A 20,058-nucleotide genomic window follows, 5' to 3' on the forward strand; every position below is an offset into this window, starting at 1 on the left:
AAAATGGAACACACCAGCAGTGTGTGAGGAGACCTGAAAGTGGCACATGGCAGAGTGTGGCGATGGAGACAGCAGCAATGGGAGGCCGTACAGGGACCCATGAGAGACTCTGGACCTGGCAGCAGCATGAGGAGGCGGTACAGGGGCCCATGGCAGATTAGGGGCCTGGCAGCAGAAATGGGAGGCCCGTAATCTGCCAGCACTCTATGACAAAATGGAACACACCAGCACTGTGAGGAGACCTGAAAGTGGCACATGGCATGACACACTGTGGACCTGGCAGCAGCATGAGCAGGCGGTACAGGGGCCCATGGCAGATTAGGGGCCTGGCAGCAGCTATGGGAGGCCCGTAATCTGCCAGCACCCTATGACAAAAAATGGAACACACCAGCAGTGTGTGAGGAGACCTGAAAGTGGCACATGGCAGAGTGTGGCGATGGAGACAGCAGCAATGGGAGGCCGTACAGGGACCCATGAGAGACTCTGGACCTGGCAGCAGCATGAGGAGGCGGTACAGGGGCCCATGGCAGATTAGGGGCCTGGCAGCAGCAATGGGAGGCCCGTAATCTGCCAGCACCCTATGACAAAATGGAACACACCAGCAGTGTGAGGAGACCTGAAAGTGGCACATGGCATGACACACTGTGGACCTGGCAGCAGCATGAGGAGGCGGTACAGGGGCCCATGGCAGATTAGGGGCCTGGCAGCAGCTATGGGAGGCCCGTAATCTGCCAGCACCCTATGACAAAAAATGGAACACACCAGCAGTGTGTGAGGAGACCTGAAAGTGGCACATGGCAGAGTGTGGCGATGGAGACAGCAGCAATGGGAGGCCGTACAGGGACCCATGAGAGACTCTGGACCTGGCAGCAGTATGAGGAGGCGGTACAGGGGCCCATGGCAGATTAGGGGCCTGGCAGCAGCTATGGGAGGCCCGTAATCTGCCAGCACCCTATGACAAAATGGAACACACCAGCAGTGTGAGGAGACCTGAAAGTGGCACATGGCATGACACACTGTGGACCTGGCAGCAGCATGAGGAGGCGGTACAGGGGCCCATGGCAGATTAGGGGCCTGGCAGCAGCTATGGGAGGCCCGTAATCTGCCAGCACCCTATGACAAAAAATGGAACACGCCAGCAGTGTGTGAGGAGACCTGAAAGTGGCACATGGCAGAGTGTGGCGATGGAGACAGCAGCAATGGGAGGCCGTACAGGAACCCATGAGAGACTCTGGACCTGGCAGCAGCATGAGGAGGCGGTACAGGGGCCCATGGCAGATTAGGGGCCTGGCAGCAGCAATGGGAGGCCCATAATCTGCCAGCACTCTATGACAAAATGGAACACACCAGCAGTGTGAGGAGACCTGAAAGTGGCACATGGCATGACACACTGTGGACCTGGCAGCAGCATGAGGAGGCGGTACAGGGGCCCATGGCAGATTAGGGGCCTGGCAGCAGCTATGGGAGGCCCGTAATCTGCCAGCACCCTATGACAAAAAATGGAACACACCAGCAGTGTGTGAGGAGACCTGAAAGTGGCACATGGCAGAGTGTGGCGATGGAGACAGCAGCAATGGGAGGCCGTACAGGGACCCATGAGACACTCTGGACCTGGCAGCAGCATGAAGAGGCGGTACAGGGGCCCACGGCAGATTAGGGGCCTGGCAGCAGCAATGGGAGGCCCGTAATCTGCTAGCACCCTATGACAAAAAATGGAACACACCAGCAGTGTGAGGAGACCTGAAAGTGGCACATGGCAGAGTGTGGCGATGGAGACAGCAGCAATGGGAGGCCGTACAGGGACCCATGAGACACTCTGGACCTGGCAGCAGCATGAAGAGGCGGTACAGGGGCCCACGGCAGATTACGGGCCTGGCAGCAGCAATGGGAGGCCCGTAATCTGCCAGCACCCTATGACAAAAAATGGAACACACCAGCAGTGTGAGGAGACCTGAAAGTGGCACATGTTTGGGGCATGATTCATGGCGGATTTAGTCAGTTGTGTCAGGAACTGGTGGTTTGAAATCCAGACTAATCCACGCCTGATTCATTTTCACAAACGTGAGTCTCTCCACACTTTGGGTGGACAGTCGTGTCCTCCGCGGAGTTACAATACCTCCTGCCGCACTAAACACGCGCTCAGATGCCACGCTACTGGCCGGGCATGACAGCCTTTCAAGGGCAAATTCAGCTAGTTGGGGCCAAAGGTCAAGTTTCCTTGCCCAGTAGTCAAGGGGATTGTCTACCTCGGTTGGCAGGGTGCTGTCCAAGTAGGCCCAAGCCTGTTGTTTGAGGTCCTGCTCCAGGTCCACCTGATGCTGCTGCTGCTGCGGCTGGTTAGTAGTTTCCTCACTGCGCTGGTGAAGAAAGCTACTCATCATCGACTGCAGACTGAGGCAGCCGCTGCTGGTGGAGCTGCCACTGCTCCTACCACCCCACCCCTCCCCTGCTGCCATGGCAGCGGAACGCGAGCGCACAGGGCCCACAGTGTCTGAGGATGGACGTTGGCGCACAAAGGCAGAGACCAACTGACTACATAGGTGGTTTTTTTAGTACGTTATTTTGGCCTCCCTCTCAGCAGGTGTGAAAAAGGCCACCATTTTTGAACGGTAGCGAGGGTCCAACAAGGTGGACAGCCAAAAGTCATCCCTCTGTCTGATGGTTATTATTCGGCTGTCGCTACGCAAGCAACCGAGCATGCTATGGGCCATTTGTGCCAAGGAATGCGAGGGACTCCCTGCCTCCATCTCCACAGCATACTGCCACGGTGCGTCTGGGTCCTCTGTCTCCTCCTCCTCCTCCTCTACCAGATGCTCCTGCTCCTCCACTCCTGTCCGCTGAGTGGAAAAACCACCCATTTCACTCAATAATTCCTGAGTACAAATGTCCTCCTCTACCTCCTCCTCTTCTTCCTGTCCTGCCCCCACAGGGTTCATGTGGCATTGAGATCTGTGCGCCACGTCTACCGCACCCTGACCAGCCATTGTTAACAGCATTTGTTCCAGGACGTGCAACAGAGGAATGACGTCGTTCATCCCATAGTCCTGCCGACTCACGAATAGCGTGGCCTCCTCAAAGGGCCTGAGCAAGCGGCAGGTGTCACGCATGAGCTGCCAATGGCTGACATCGAAGTTACACAGGGGAGTACCTTTATCCGCTTGTAACATCAGGATATCGGTGATGGCCTTTCGCTGTTCGTAAAGGCGGTCTAACATGTGTAGGGTTGAATTCCACCTTGTTGCAACGTCGCAGATCAGGCGATGCTATGGAATTCCGTTCTGCCGCTGCAGCTCAAGGAGGGTGTGCTTTGCGGTGTAGGAATGGCTGAAATGCATGCAAAGTTTACGTGACATTTTAAGGATGTCTTGCAGTGGGATGGTGGATTTTAGGAACCGCTTGACAACCAGATTGAACACGTGAGCCATGCATGGCGCATGGCACAACCTTCCTTGACGCAGAGCAGACACCATGTTCTTTCCATTGTCGGTCAACATGGTTCCGATTTTCAGTTTGCACGGAGACAGCCATCTGTCGATTTCTCTGTTCATTACACTGAGAAGTTCCTCCCCTGTGTGACTACGTTTGCCAAGGCATACCAGGTGCAGCACAGCGTGACACCGTTGCGCCCTGCACATGTGATATGCCGGTCGGGTAATGGGACTTGGCACGGGGGTGGCGGCTGAGGACACGGCGGAAGAAGAGGTGGTAGAGGCGGACATCTTTTGTGGACCAAGGACGTGCAAACGTGGAGGCAAAAGCGGCGTGACCTGTCCAAGTTGCTGGTGCGGCTGTGACGGCACCACGTTCACCCAGTGGGCCGTAAATGACATGTACTGTCCCTGACCGTAGTTACAGCTCCACACGTCGGCGCTGCCGTGCACTTTGGCAGAGACCGACATGCTCAAAGACTGGCCCACCATCTCTTCTACATGTGAATGCAGGGCTGGCACTGCCTTTTTGGCGAAGAAATGACGGCTTGGCACTCTCCACCGCGCCGCGGCACAAGCCATCATTTCTCGGAAAGGTGCTGAGTCCACCACTTGGAAAGGGAGGGACTGCAGCACCAGCAACTTGGACAGGAGGACGTTCAGCTTTTGCACCGTCGGGTGCGTGCTCGCAAACTGTTGTCTCTTGGAAACGGATTCCAAGAAAGACTGCTGACGGAATCCGTGAAGAGGAGTAGCGGGAGAAGGAGCATCTGAACGAGCGGAAGATGCCAACGAGCGACAACTCCCCTCAGCAGAGGTGTTGGAGCCTTGACTGGCTGATAGAGGGCGATTGACGTCGGGTGACGGAGCAAGTAACGGAGCGGGTGATGGAGCGGGGGCTGGGGCAGGCAGAACCGCCGTATCTTTATCACGGTTTTCCCAGGCCACCAAATGGCGACGCTGCATATGCTGCCGCAACGCTGTAGTCCCAACATGGGCCCCCTGGCCACGCTTGACTTTCTGGCCACATAGTCGACATACGGCTACGTTTACTTCCTCGGGCGGCTTGACGAAAAATTGCCACACCGCCGAGTAGGAAACTTTGCCCCCGCTACTCCTCACTGGCTGACTGCTACTTCCTCCGTGCACACCAGCACCACTACTGGCCATGGTGGTAGGCTGCAGTGGAGCTGGTGCTCTACTCCGTGGCCGTTTGCCTCCACTGACACTGCTGCAACCCTGCTGCCTCCTGGGCAACCCACCGACTGTTTTGCTCGCTGCCAAGCTGCCACCCTCTTCTCCTGATGATGCGGAAGCAATAGCCTGATGACGACGAGGCTGCCAAGTGCGATCAGCCTCATCATCATCAATTAGGGTCTCCGCCTCACTACTAGCCCCCTCGGCTGCGTGTGGGTCAGGAGACAGACCTGTCTCTAGACCAGCTACCGAGCCACTCTCCTCACCACTACTTCTTCGCCTGGCTGCTGAAGAGGCGGATGTCTCCCCCTGTTCCTGACCGCCCTCTGTTAGCTCTTCCTCACTGTACAGTGGGGCTGAGCCCACAGCATGCGATACTTCGCTTGGTGAGGGAACACCAAAGGACAGGGGCAAGTCGAGGACACGTGATTTCAGTGGGCTTGCTCCTGGGCCATGCCAACTAACGGTTGTGTCTGACGTACCCACCAACCGTTGGCTGTAGGTGTCAGAGGTGACCTGGGAAGAGGAAGACGACCGAGCCAACCAATCGATGACGGCAGGGTTGTCGGTGGAGACACGACCGCTGGATGACACCGGGAGCAATGGCCTCTGGCTGCGACTAGTGCTGCCTCGACCCCTTCCTCTGCTGCCATGTCTGCTCGCTCCTAAAACATTGCCTCCTCTGCCACTCCTCTGCATGTTGTCTGACATACTCTTTAATTCAACGATTATGTGTCCCTGAGTAACAATTCTGTGTCCCTGAGTAACAATTCTGTGTCTGTCCCTGAGTAACAATTCTGTGTCCCTGAGTAACAATTCTGTGTCCCTCAGTAACACTTCTGTGTCCCTCAGTAACAATTCTGTGTCCCTCAGTAACAATTCTGTGTCTGTCCCTGAGTAACAATTCTGTGTCTGTCCATGAGTAACAATTCTGTGTCCCTCAGTAACAATTCTGTGTCCCTCAGTAACAATTCTGTGTCTGTCCCTGAGTAACAATTCTGTGCCTGTCCCTGAGTAACAATTCTGTGTCCCTCAGTAACAATTATGTGTCCCTCAGTAACAATTCTGTGTCCCTGAGTAACAATTCTGTGTCTGTCCCTGAGTAACAATTCTGTGTCCCTGAGTAACAATTCTGTGTCTGTCCCTGAGTAACAATTCTGTGTCCCTCAGTAACAATTCTGTGTCCCTCAGTAACAATTCTGTGTCCCTGAGTAACAATTCTGTATCTGTCCCTGAGTAACAATTCTGTGTCCCTGAGTAACAATTCTGTGTCCCTGAGTAACAATTCTGTGTCCCTCAGTAACAATTCTGTGTCTGTCCCTGAGTAACAATTATGTGTCCCTGAGTAACAATTCTGTGTCCCTTAGTAACAATTCTGTGTCCCTGAGTAACAATTCTGTGTCCCTCAGTAACAATTCTGTGTCCCTCAGTAACAATTCTGTGTCTGTCCCTCAGTAACAATTCTGTGTCTGTCCCTGAGTAACAATTCTGTGTCCCTGAGTAACAATTCTGTGTCCCTGAGTAACAATTCTGTGTCCCTCAGTAACAATTCTGTGTCCCTCAGTAACAATTCTGTGTCTGTCCCTGAGTAACAATTCTGTGTCCCTGAGTAACAATTCTGTGTCCCTCAGTAACAATTCTGTGTCCCTGAGTAACAATTCTGTGTCCCTCAGTAACAATTCTGTGTCCCTCAGTAACAATTCTGTGTCCCTCAGTAACAATTGTGTGTCTGTCCCTCAGTAACAATTCTGTGTCTGTCCCTGAGTAACAATTCTGTGTCCCTGAGTAACAATTCTGTGTCCCTCAGTAACAATTCTGTGTCCCTCAGTAACAATTCTGTGTCTGTCCCTGAGTAACAATTCTGTGTCTGTCCCTGAGTAACAATTCTGTGTCCCTGAGTAACAATTCTGTGTCCCTCAGTAACAATTCTGTGTCCCTGAGTAACAATTCTGTGGCCCTAAGTAACGTTTCTGTGGCCCTAAGTAACGTTTCTGTGGCCCTAAGTAACGATTCTGTGGCCCTAAGTAAAGTTTCTGTGGCCCTAAGTAACGTTTCTGTGGCCCTAAGTAACGTTTCTGTGGCCTTAAGTAACGATTCTGTGGCCCTAAGTAACGTTTCTGTGGCCCTAAGTAACGTTTCTGTGGCCCTAAGTTACGATTCTGTGGCCCTAAGTAACGATTCTGTGGCCCTAAGTAACGTTTCTGTGGCCCTAAGTAACGTTTCTGTGGCCCTAAGTAACGATTCTGTGGCCCTAAGTAAAGTTTCTGTGGCCCTAAGTAACGTTTCTGTGGCCCTAAGTAACGATTCTGTGGCCCTAAGTAACATTTCTGTGGCCCTAAGTAACGTTTCTGTGTCCCTCAGTAACAATTCTGTGTCCCTCAGTAACAATTCTGTGTCCCTCAGTAACAATTCTGTGTCTGTCCCTGAGTAACAATTCTGTGTCCCTCAGTAACAATTCTGTGTCCCTCAGTAACAATTCTGTGTCCCTCAGTAACAATTCTGTGTCTGTCCCTCAGTAACAATTCTGTGTCTGTCCCTGAGTAACAATTCTGTGTCCCTGAGTAACAATTCTGTGTCCCTCAGTAACAATTCTGTGTCCCTCAGTAACAATTCTGTGTCTGTCCCTGAGTAACAATTCTGTGTCCCTCAGTAACAATTCTGTGTCCCTGAGTAACAATTCTGTGTCCCTGAGTAACAATTCTGTGTCCCTCAGTAACAATTCTGTGTCCCTCAGTAACAATTCTGTGTCTGTCCCTGAGTAACAATTCTGTGTCCCTGAGTAACAATTCTGTGTCCCTGAGTAACAATTCTGTGTCCCTCAGTAACAATTCTGTGTCTGTCCCTGAATAACAATTCTGTGTCTGTCCCTGAGTAACAATTCTGTGTCCCTCAGTAACAATTCTGTGTCCCTCAGTAACAATTCTGTGTCTGTCCCTCAGTAACAATTCTGTGTCTGTCCCTGAGTAACAATTCTGTGTCCCTCAGTAACAATTCTGTGTCCCTCAGTAACAATTCTGTGTCCCTCAGTAACAATTCTGTGTCTGTCCCTGAGTAACAATTCTGTGTCCCTGAGTAACAATTCTGTGTCCCTCAGTAACAATTCTGTGTCCCTCAGTAACAATTTGGTGTCCCTCAGTAACAATTCTGTGTCTGTCCCTCAGTAACAATTCTGTGTCTGTCCCTGAGTAACAATTCTGTGTCCCTCAGTAACAATTCTGTGTCCCTCAGTAACAATTCTGTGTCCCTCAGTAACAATTATGTGTCTATCCCTGAGTAACAATTCTGTGTCTGTCCCTGAGTAACAATTCTGTGTCCCTGAGTAACAATTCTGTGTCCCTCAGTAACAATTCTGTGTCCCTGAGTAACAATTCAGTGTCCCTCAGTAACAATTCTGTGTCCCTCAGTAACAATTCTGTGTCTTTCCCTCAGTAACAATTCTGTGTCTGTCCCTGAGTAACAATTTTGTGTCTGTCCCTGAGTAACAATTCTGTGTCCCTCAGTAACAATTCTGTGGCCCTAAGCAACAATTCTGTGGCCCTAAGTAACGTTTCTGTGTCCCTAAGTAATGTTTCTGTGGCCCTAAGTAATGATTCTGTGGCCCTAAGTAAAGTTTCTGTGGCCCTAAGTAACGTTTCTGTGGCCCTAAGTAATGTTTCTGTGGCCCTAAGTAACGATTCTGTGGCCCTAAGTAAAGTTTCTGTGGCCCTAAGTAACGTTTCTGTGGCCCTAAGTAACATTTCTGTGGCCCTAAGTAACGATTCTGTTGCCCTAAGTAACGTTTCTGTGGCCCTAAGTAACGTTTCTGTGGCCCTAAGTTACGATTCTGTGGCCCTAAGTAACGATTCTGTGGCCCTAAGTAAAGTTTCTGTGGCCCTCAGTAACAATTCTGTGTCCCTCAGTAACAATTCTGTGTCTGTCCCTCAGTAACAATTCTGTGTCTGTCCCTGAGTAACAATTCTGTGTCCCTGAGTAACAATTCTGTGTCCCTGAGTAACAATTCTGTGTCCCTCAGTAACAATTCTGTGTCTGTCCCTGAGTAACAATTCTGTGTCTTTCCCTGAGTAACAATTCTGTGTCCCTCAGTAACATTTCTGTGTCCCTCAGTAACAATTCTGTGTCCCTCAGTAACAATTCTGTGTCTGTCCCTCAGTAACAATTCTGTGTCTGTCCCTGAGTAACAATTCTGTGTCCCTCAGTAACAATTCTGTGTCCCTCAGTAACAATTCTGTGTCCCTCAGTAACAATTCTGTGTCCCTCAGTAACAATTCTGTGTCTGTCCCTGAGTAACAATTCTGTGTCCCTCAGTAACAATTCTGTGTCTGTCCCTGAGTAACAATTCTGTGTCCCTGAGTAACAATTCTGTGTCCCTCAGTAACAATTCTGTGTCCCTCAGTAACAATTCTGTGTCTGTCCCTCAGTAACAATTCTGTGTCTGTCCCTGAGTAACAATTCTGTGTCCCTCAGTAACAATTCTGTGTCCCTCAGTAACAATTCTGTGTCCCTCAGTAACAATTCTGTGTCTATCCCTGAGTAACAATTCTGTGTCTGTCCCTGAGTAACAATTCTGTGTCCCTGAGTAACAATGCTGTGTCCCTCAGTAACAATTCTGTGTCCCTGAGTAACAATTCTGTGTCCCTCAGTAACAATTCTGTGTCCCTCAGTAACAATTCTGTGTCTGTCCCTGAGTAACAATTCTGTGTCTGTCCCTCAGTAACAATTCTGTGTCTGTCCCTGAGTAACAATTCTGTGTCTGTCCCTGAGTAACAATTCTGTGTCCCTCAGTAACAATTCTGTGGCCCTAAGTAACAATTCTGTGGCCCTAAGTAACGTTTCTGTGGCCCTAAGTAACGTTTCTGTGGCCCTAAGTAACGATTCTGTGGCCCTAAGTAAAGTTTATGTGGCCCTAAGTAACGTTTCTGTGGCCCTAAGTAACGTTTCTGTGGCCCTAAGTAACGATTCTGTGGCCCTAAGTAACGTTTCTGTGGCCCTAAGTAACGTTTCTGTGGCCCTAAGTTACGATTCTGTGGCCCTAAGTAACGATTCTGTGGCCCTAAGTAACGTTTCTGTGGCCCTAAGTAACGTTTCTGTGGCCCTAAGTAACGTTTCTGTGGCCCTAAGTAACGATTCTGTGGCCCTAAGTAACGTTTCTGTGGCCCTAAGTAACGATTCTGTGGCCCTAAGTAACGTTTCTGTGGCCCTAAGTAACGTTTCTGTGGCCCTAAGTAACGTTTCTGTGTCCCTAAGTAACGATTCTGTGGCCCTAAGTAACGTTTCTGTGGCCCTAAGTAACGTTTCTGTGGCCCTAAGTAATGTTTCTCTGGCCCTAAGTAACGTTTCTCTAGCCCTAAGTAACGTTTCTGTGTCCCTAACTCTCTCCCTCAATACAGACAGCTCTGCCTCTCTTGAATGACTGGAGGCAAATGGAGAATTCTAAAATGGCCGCCATTTATAGCTCGACCATTACACAGTGCTGGCTGGCTGGCTGCTGATTGGCTAATGCGATCACATGTCATGAATGAATGCATTATGGGTCAGCGCGCCTTGTCTGCACGCCTTCCCAGACATCCCCGCTCCGTCGCCGCACATGTCGCCGCCATTTTAGGAAAAATTTCGATTCGCGCATCCGAAGTATGCTAATTTTCGGATTCGTCGCAAAATTTTTCTAATATTCGAAACGAATTCCACTTCGCCTAGTTCGATTCGCTCATCTCTAGTGGCCACCTGTGCAATAAGTCCATCCGTGAAATTTCCTTACTGCTAAATATTCCAGAGTCAACTGTTAGTTGTATTATAACTAAGTGGAAGCAACTGAGAACAACAGCAACTCAGCCACCAAGTGATAGGCCACGTAAAATGACAGAGCGGGGTCAGCAGATGCTGAAGCGCACAGTGCACAGAAGTCACCAACTGTCTGCAGAGTCAATAGCTAAAGACCTTCAAACTTTGTGTGGCCTTCAGATTAGCACAACAACAGTGCATAGAGAGCTTCATGGAATGGGTTTCCATGGCCGAGCAGCTGCATCCAAGGCTTACATCACCAAGTGCAATGCAAAGCGTTGGATGCCGTGGTGTAAAGTTCACCGCCACTGGACTCTAGAGCAGTGGAGATGTGTTCTCTGGAGTGACCAATCACGTGCTTCTCTGTCTGGCAATCCAATGGATGTGTCTGGGATTGGTGGTTGCCAGGAGAACGGTACTTGCCTGACTGCATTGTGCCAAGTGTAAGGTATGGTGGAGGGGGGATTATGGTGTGAGGTTGTTTTTCAGGGGTTGGGCTTGGCCCCTTAGTTTCAGTGAAGAGAACTCTTAAGGTGTCAGCATACCAAGACATTTTGGACAATTTCATGCTCACAACTTTGTGGGAACACCTTGGGGATGGCCCCTTCCTGTTCCAACATAACTGTGCACCAGTGCACCAGAAATGGATGAGAGAGTTTGGGGTGGAGGAACTTGACTGGCCTGCACAGAGTCCTGACCTCAACCCCATAGAACACCTTTGGGATGAATTACAGTGGAGACTGCGAGCCAGGCCTTCCCGTCCGACATCAGTGCCTGACCTCACAAATGCGCTTCTGGAAGAATGGTCCAACCTTTCCATAGACACCCTCCTAAACCTTGTGGACGGCCTTCCCAGAAGAGTTGAAGCTGTTATAGCTGCAAAGGGTGGGGCCAACTCAATATTAAACCCTACGGACTAAGACTGGGATGCCATTAAAGTTCATGTGCGGGGAAAGGTAGGCATCCCTATACTTTTGGCAATATAGTGTATATTTGTGAGTTTGGTTATTTTTAATCTAAAAGGTCATACAATTTACAGAAACTCAACAAGAATATTTCTATTCACAAGAGTATAATATGAAATACAATAATTTTGTTTAATTAGAACTTTGAAACAACATAGACACTCTGCTTATAGAATTCCAGTACTGTCATGATGTCATCTGTCCACCTCAGCCAATCAGAGGAAGCTTCATATTCATTCATCCAGTAATGGGATGAGAACTTCCAGTTTCACTCCCAGAACAAATTAAAGTCCAGCTGAGCACTTCTCAGCCATTTGTGGGAAGCTTTGTAATCCCTGAATGTATACACATCTTCCTTTGATTGGCCGAGGTGGATAGAAGACATCAAAATTTCTGACTCAGCCAATCAGAGGAAGCTTTGTATTCTTAGTCCAAATTAGTTATATAAAGGGACATTAAAGTGTTACTAAACCCACAACAGTAAAATCTGTCTGTATATGCAGTAAAGCATGCTTGTTATACTTTCTGTGGAATCTAAGGGGTTAATCCCCTGCATTGTGTAAAAACAATGTTTGATCCTGTTGTCTCTGACCCTCCTCTTCTTCTACTGTCCCCAATCCATCTACTGATAGAACAGAGCCGTGGGGGCAAGCTGCACATGCTCAGTTTGGTGTGTATTGCTAGAGAGGTTTTTTTTTTTTCTTGGGAGAGTGCAAGTGATCAGCACAGGGCCAGTCAGCACTGTCCAGACAGAGGTCAGGGGTCCTGTATCCTCCTAAAGCAGAATGAAAACTCCTCCTACAAGCTTTAACCAGTGCTCTGCTGGACACTGATATAAGTCACAAGACTGCTATATACTGCTGATGAGAAAAGGCAATTGGCAGTTAATATTTACAAATATAATTGCATTTCCATTTTCTGTGTACTGTGGGAGACCATATATATTGAAGTCAGGGTCCGGGGAGACCAGATATAGTGAATGCAAGGTCCGGGGAGACTAGATATAGTGAATGCAAGGTCCGGGGAGACCAGATATAGTGAATGCAGGGTCCGGGGAGAGCAGATATAGTGAATGCAGGGTCCGGGGAGACCAGATATAGTGAATGCAGGGTCCAGGTAGACCAGATATAGTGAATGCAGGGCCTGGGGAGACCAGATATAGTGAATGCAGGGTCCGGGGAGACCGGATATAGTGAATGCAGGGTCCAGGGAGACCACATATAGTGAATGCAGGGTCCGAGGAGACCGGATATAGTGAATGCAGGGTCCGGGGAGACCAGATATAGTGAGTACAGGGTCCGGGGAGATCAGATATAGTGAATGCAGAGTCCTGGGAGACCAGATATAGTGAATGCAGAGTCCTAAGAGGCCAGATATAGTGAATGCAGGGTCCTGAGTTTAGTAACACTTTAAATGTGGAGTTAGTCTTTAAACGTTTTTGCCTTTCTTCATCTCCATTATGTAGGGGATGATGGGATTAGTAGTTTATAGAAGAACGAATAGGGACAGGGTACTGCATTTCTGGCATTAACAGGTATTTTCTGTACTTGCAAAAAATGTTCTGAGCCTTTACAAGGAAAACTAATGCAGCCACCACATCCAAGGACTGGTAAGCAACAACAGATTACATTTTTGTTTTGGGTTATTTTGTAACTATGTATTATGCAATCTAAACCCTTGCACAGAGGCAGCTTCCACAAGCATACTAAGGGAAATACGTCAGCTCAAAAAGTATCATCATGGTTAGGCTACACAAATAAATATTAAAAAGTCAGTTCACAGTGTTACTAATAAAAGGACGGTGATTATACATACTAACTCCCAGAATAGAAAATTATAGTGGACAGACAAAGGAAGGGCGACTCTGCTGATAGAATTCCACATAATGGTTATAAACAGGGGCGGACTGACAACTCATGGGGCCCCCGGGCAATAGGGGATCATGGGGCCCATGTGTCCTTGCCCAAACTCAAAAAAGCCTATGAAAAAGGTACCAGGGGCCTCTCATGGGGCCCCCTACTGACCCCGGGCCCTCGGGCAGGGCCCGAGTTTTAAAATGGTCAGTCCGCCCCTGGTTATAAATAAATACCAAGACACCTAAAGCTTACCCTCCCTATGCTCAGCCACTGAAGAATTGTATTTCCAAGGCATTGGGAAATGCATGAGATGCAGGCTGCTCTTTTACAGCATTTTTATTTTTTCTCTAAGTAGGCTAGATTTGTTGTTACTAATATTTATCTAGTTCTAATATGTTTAAGAAATCTAATAATGAGTTATAGTAATTAAATTAATATTAGACTTTGAAATTAACTCAAAGCAATTGCCAGAGGGTTTGCTTCGTTTGTCCTTCAAAAAGAACATTGTCAATTCCATTGTTCCAATCTATAAGTAATTAACAGATGTCATTCCCAGGTTAACTTAGTAATTAGGAGAAAGGGGAATGGACAATTGAGAAATCCAGCAGAGACTCAAAACTTGGGCAGGTAAGCTCAGTTCAGTATTTAAGAATAGCAAATGAATAATCTCTTTTTATTATATGAATGAGCTTGATGGAAAAATGGGAAAACAATATAGAGTATATGTATAAATGTACTGCAAGGGGGTCAGGCTCAACTGGTAGCGGCATCAGTAGATCATGCATGAGACAGGAACACTCATTCACAGCCCAAGCAGGTTAGTTATGCGCTTTTATTCAGCAGTGCAGCAAACAAACACAGTTTCAATGCAGGAGGGCTTTGTACAGCAACTCCATAGCATAAAAGAAACAAAACAACTCACCTGACCAAATAACTAAACTCATATTAGTTCTAGACTAACAGTTCAGTGGATATGCAACTAAATGGGGCAGCACAGTGGCTAAATGGTTAGCTCTTAAACCTGACAGTACTAGGGTTGTTGGTTCAAATCCCAGCCACATCACCCCCTGCCTGGAATCTGCATGCTCTCCCTGTGCCTGCATGGGCTTCCTCTTGGCACCCCAACCCCCACCCTCCAAGGACATCCTGGTAGGTTATCCTGATCCTGTCTAAATTGGCCCTAGTATGTGTATGTATGAATGTGAGTTAGGGACCTTAGATTGTACACCCCTTGAGGGTTAGGGACTGATGTGAATGTACTATACAGTTGTGGCCAAAATTATTCAACCCCCAATGCTGTAAAGGGGTTTAGGGACTATAGTGTACATTTGGAATTGTATTCAGAATCAAATCCTACAAGGACGTTGTAACTACCCAAATGCAACTAAAATGACATCAATTGTTTATGTAATACAGTAGTAAATGGTTCTTATGTGGTTTCTTCATTGCCACAATTATTCAACCCCTTAAAGACTACCACTCTGAAGAACAGAGGTTCATACAGGTGCTTTCCATCAGGTATTGAAAACACCTGTGGATGTCACCGAGCAGCAATCAAGCATAATAAGCACCAATTAGGCAGCTTTAAAATGACTGTGATACTCAGCTCCTTCTAGACATTTACTGGTGTGGTTACAAACATGGTGAAGGCAAGAGAATGGTCCAGGAAGACAAGAGAAGAGGTGATTTCTCTTCACAGGAAGGGCAATGGCTATAAGAAGATTGCAAAGATGTTAAACATACCAAGAGACACCTTAGGAAGCATCATTCGCAAATTCAAGGCAAAGGGCACTGTTGAAACGCTACCTGGTCGTGGCAGAAAGAAGATGCTGACTTCGACTGCTGTGCGCTACCTGAAGCGTAGAGTGGAGAGAAGTCCCCGTGTGACTGCTGAGGAACTGAGAAAAGATTTGTCAGATGTGGGTACAGAAGTTTCAGCCCAGACAATAAGACGCACACTGCGTAATGAAGGCCTCCGTGCCAGAACTCCCAGGCGTACCCCCTTGCTGTCTCCAAAGAATAAGAAGAGTCGACTGCAGTATGCCAAAAGCCATGTGGACAAACCACAAAAGTTGTGGGATAGTGTTCTGTGGACTGATGAAACAAAATTAGAACTGTTTGGGCCCATGGATCAACGCTATGTTTGGAGGAGGAAGAACAAGGCCTATGATGAAAAGAACACCTTGCCTACTGTGAAGCATGGTGGAGGGTCAATCATGCTTTGGGGCTGTTTTGCTTCTGCAGGTACAGGGAAGCTTCAGCGTGTGCAAGGTACCATGAATTCTCTTCAGTACCAGGAGATATTGGATGGAAACGTGATGCAGTCCGTCACACACCTGAGGCTTGGGAGACGTTGGACCTTTCAACAGGACAATGATCCCAAGCATACCTCCAAGTCCACTAGAGCATGGTTGCAGAGGAAAGGCTGGAACATTTTGGAGTGGCCATCGCAGTCACCAGACTTAAATCCGATTGAGAACCTCTGGTGGGACTTAAAGAAAGCAGTTGCAGTGCGCAAGCCTAAGAATGTGACTGAACTGGAGGCCTTTGCCCATGAAGAATGGGCGAAGATACCCGTAGATCGCTGCAAGACACTTGTGTCAAGCTATGCTTCACGTTTAAAAGCTGTTATAACTGTAAAAGGATGCTGTACTAAGTACTAAGATTGAATGTCACTTGGGGGTTGAATAAAACTGATAATGCTGTGAGCACAGAAAAGACATTTGTGGTTATTTCATTATAACTGTTATGTTATATTTGTCTGACCTACAAGTGCCTCTTTAATGTAAATGTAAGCAAGATGACTGAATGATCAAAAGCAATGTCAAACTGGCCAAAACACTCAATTTCAGTGGGGGTTGAATAATTTTGGCCACAACTGTATATATGTAAAGTGCTGCATAAATTGATGGCGTTATACAAGTACCTGAAATAAATAAATATGTAGCTAAAGGACAGATACCAGAGTATGGTTATAAATGGGGTTCCCCCAGAACAGAGAGAAGTCACTAGTGGTGTACCCCAAAGCTCTGTACTAGGTCCTGTTCTAGTTAATCTATGTATGTGTTATAACTAAAGATTTGTTGGGTATCATATGTCTTGTTGCTGATGACACAAAGGTGTGTAATAGGGTTGATATCCTGGGAGGTATCTGTAACATGGAACATGATTTGACATTGCTGGAAGATTGGTCAAAGAAGTGGAAATTGCAGTTCAATATTTCTAAATGTAAAATAGTGCACCTAGGGAAAAAGAATCTCTCTCAAGAGAGAGAGTACAACATTGGGGGTACAGTGTTGGCCAGCACTACAGAGGAAACTTTTGATTGACTCTTTGTATTGTTTGTTCCCTTCAAAATCCAGATCTGGTATGTGGGAACTTCAGGAGGGTCCTACAAGGTCAGACACAGGTACTTCCACTGATCGTATTGAAAAAATACATTCAATAATGTATTGAGTTTCATTCTAAATGGAATTTCTTCTTTGATTAAAAAAATAAATGCTATACGTACCGGCTCTGTGCGATGGTATTGCAGAGAGCAGCCCCATGCTTTTTTCTGGGGTCCCCCACTGGCTCTGTCTGCTTCTCTTCTGCTGTGTTTCCCGCCATAGCAAGTCACTTGCTATGGGGCAGATACAGGGTCATATCTTCCGCAAGGTAATAAAGGCATTTGCCTGGACAATATTTTTCGGTGGGGCGCCGCTCCACGGATGAAGGGACACACTTTGCAGGTGACTGAGGATGGGAACCAGATGAGGCACTGCATAGGAACCGAGCTGCTGGAGGGTGTGGGCAGAGGCTGACTGTTGTTCCCGAGCATGTCTGTATACCTGGCTGAGCGCACTGCACAAGGATGATACCCGCCTTTCCAGATCATGTCTCCAGTGATGGTCGGCTGGTTTCATTCAGAAGAGTTGTGAAGGTGAATGCTGAAAGAATGTCCCTCTCTGTCTCTCTATCTCATATGGGGGGGGGGGATCACAATTTTTGAGTTGCCTAGGGCAAAATAAAATCTAAATACACCACTGGGCAAACACATGAGCTCGCTTCCAACCCGGGCTGTGTGTGTCTATAGTCACACACAGCCCGGTTCAGCCCCATCCCTTGCTCCCTCCTCGTAGGATTTGATTGACAGCAGCAGGAGCCAATGGCTCCCACTGATGCACAAACATCTTGTGAAAAGTAAGAGGGGAGAGGAACTGCAGAAGGGCAGAGCACTGGATCAATACAGTACTAGGTAGGGGCGGACTGACAACTCATGGGGCCCCCTGGCAATAGGGGATCATGGGGCCCCTGTGTCCTTGCCCAAACTCAAAAAAGCCTATGAAAAAGGTACCAGGGGCATTTCATGGGGCCCCCTACTGACCCCGGGCCCTCGGGCAGTGCCTGAGTTTCCAAATGGTCAGTCCGCCCCTGGTACTAGGTGAATATTTAGTGGGCACAGCAAGTGGCAAAACATATTTTACCGTAATTCAGGGAATGCATTAGCCCCTTTTCACAAGAGGCCAACTCCACAACGAGTCCACTTGCTCAGCTGGGGATCTGTCTGCTGATTCCCCTCTGATCAGGCAGATTACTGGATCCTGTCAACTCCACTTATGCAGAGCCGACACAGACACAGCCGGCTCTCCTTTATGGGCATTCAGATGTAAACGGACCACCTGTCTTTTTGCACCCGACTTGTTGGAACACAATATTCATGTACTTTGTGTGCAACAACTACATCAGTGTCAGTGTTCAGTAAAGATACATTCTTCAACCAATAGATGGCAGTATTTATATGTTTGTAGCTGAATCTATGACTCTATGTCATGGGTGTCAAACTGGCAGCCCTCCAGCTGTTGTGAAACTACAAGTCCCATAATGCCTCTGCATTTATGAGCTCTGCTTGTAACTGTCAATCTTGCAATGCCTCATGGGACATGTAGTTTGGCAACAGCTGGAAGGGCCACCAGTTTGACACCCATGCTCTATGTCTTCTTCCTGATTAAAGTTCCTGTTTCCTATTTACAGAGAAGCAGCAGATAAACACATGTGGACTGTGCACTGTTCTGTAGGGCTACAGTACATACTGATCTGATCTGCCTAGATGATGGGGAACAGATGCCCATTAGTCTGTTTTTAGTGGATCAGATTGGATGTACAGAACACATGTCCGTTGTACATCCACCACTCCATAGAGGAGAATAGGACAGGTAAAAGGTAAAAAACATGTTAGCTTTAAAACCACTTTCATTTTTGTATTTTACACCTGCCTAGCTTTGAACTTACACAAAGGGGTCTATTTATAAAAAAATTGCTGAGACATTCACACAGCCATTGCAAATTATTATTATGCAGTATTTATATAGCGCCAAAGGGTATGCTCAGCGCTATACAGTAGCAAGGGGGACAGAACATGAGACAAGACAGTAACAATACAATACACGAGGGGTTCGAGGGCCCTGCTCTTTCGAGCTTACAATCTAGGAGGGAGGGGAAGGTGGCACAGGAGGAGATGGCTGTGGGGGATGGAGTGGCGGGAGGAGTGGAGGAGGTTAGTTGTTAGGTGAGGTCGGGTGTTAGGTGAGGGTGGGGTAGGCTTCCCTGAAGAGGAGGGTTTTCAGGGTGCACCTGAAGGTGAGGAGGGTAGGTGACAGTCTGATGGATTGGGGTAGGGAGTTCCAGAGGATGGGGGAAGTCCTGGAGAAGTCCTGCAATCGGGCGTGGGAGGAGGAGACCAGGGAACTAGAGAGTAGGAGGTCCTGTGAGGAGCGGAGGGCACGGGTAAGGTGGTATTTGGGTATCAGGTCAGTTATGTAGTTTGGGGCGGCATTGTGAATGGCTTTGTAGGTCAGAGTTAGCAGTTTGAACTTGATGCGTTGGGCAATCGGGAGCCAGTGAAGGGATTGGCAGAGGGGGGAGGCAGATGTGGAGCGGTTGGTGAGGTGGATGAGTCTTGCCGCGGAGTTTAGGATCGACTGGAGTGGGGATAGCGTTCGTTTGGGTAGGCCAGTGAGAAGGGAATTGCAATAGTCCAGGCGTGAGATGATGAGGGAGTGTACGAGTTGTTTGGTGGTGTCTGGGGTGAGGAATGTGCATATCTTGGAGATGTTGCAGAGGTGGAGCCTGCAAGATCTAGATAGCAGTTGGATGTGGGGTAGGAAGGAGAGGTGGGAGTCCAGGGTGACACCCATGTCTAATATTTTTATTCCCTATGATCATCAGCTCCATCTAGTGACCATAATGCAGTATTTTCCTGAAATACCACAACCAGGAAAATACCACATTATGTCCACTAGGTGGAGCTGATGATCATAAGAAATAAATATTGTAGACACATTGCAGGGATTATTTGTGATGACTGTGTGAAAGTTGATTTTATTTTTTTTTATAAAAGACACCAAAGAAATGTCATCTAGGTTGTTATGAGCTCCAGCACCTTCACACACGAGTGATCCTGATTGCTCCCTAGACTAAATAAACCTGTATGTGGTGATTTCCCCTTACTTCTATCACAAGGATTTCTGTGTTTGTCTGTACTCTGAACACTTGAAAGATGTTTTATTGTACAGCAAGTGAGTAAAGCCTGTAATTGTTTTTTTGCAGTCTGTGCAACCTAGTTGTCAACTCACAGAAGCCGCTTTGAATCATGTAATTAAACTCCGCTAGATCATCTGTGGTGAACTGTTTTTTTTTTATATATATATCATGGGCAGCTAGCATTCTCATGCTTTTTATCATTGTTTTTTTCCAAGAGTTTCCTGTCTGAGTTGTGTTACTTCAGTATCTTTTAACTATCATACTTCCCACTTGGGAGTCATATTGAAGGTCAGCAAGTATACGTTAATCCAG

The sequence above is a fragment of the Staurois parvus genome, unplaced genomic scaffold, assembly GCF_062004578.1.
Source record: "Staurois parvus isolate SC_StPar_1 unplaced genomic scaffold, SC_StPar_1.0 ptg000698l, whole genome shotgun sequence".
NCBI lineage: Eukaryota > Metazoa > Chordata > Amphibia > Anura > Ranidae > Staurois > Staurois parvus.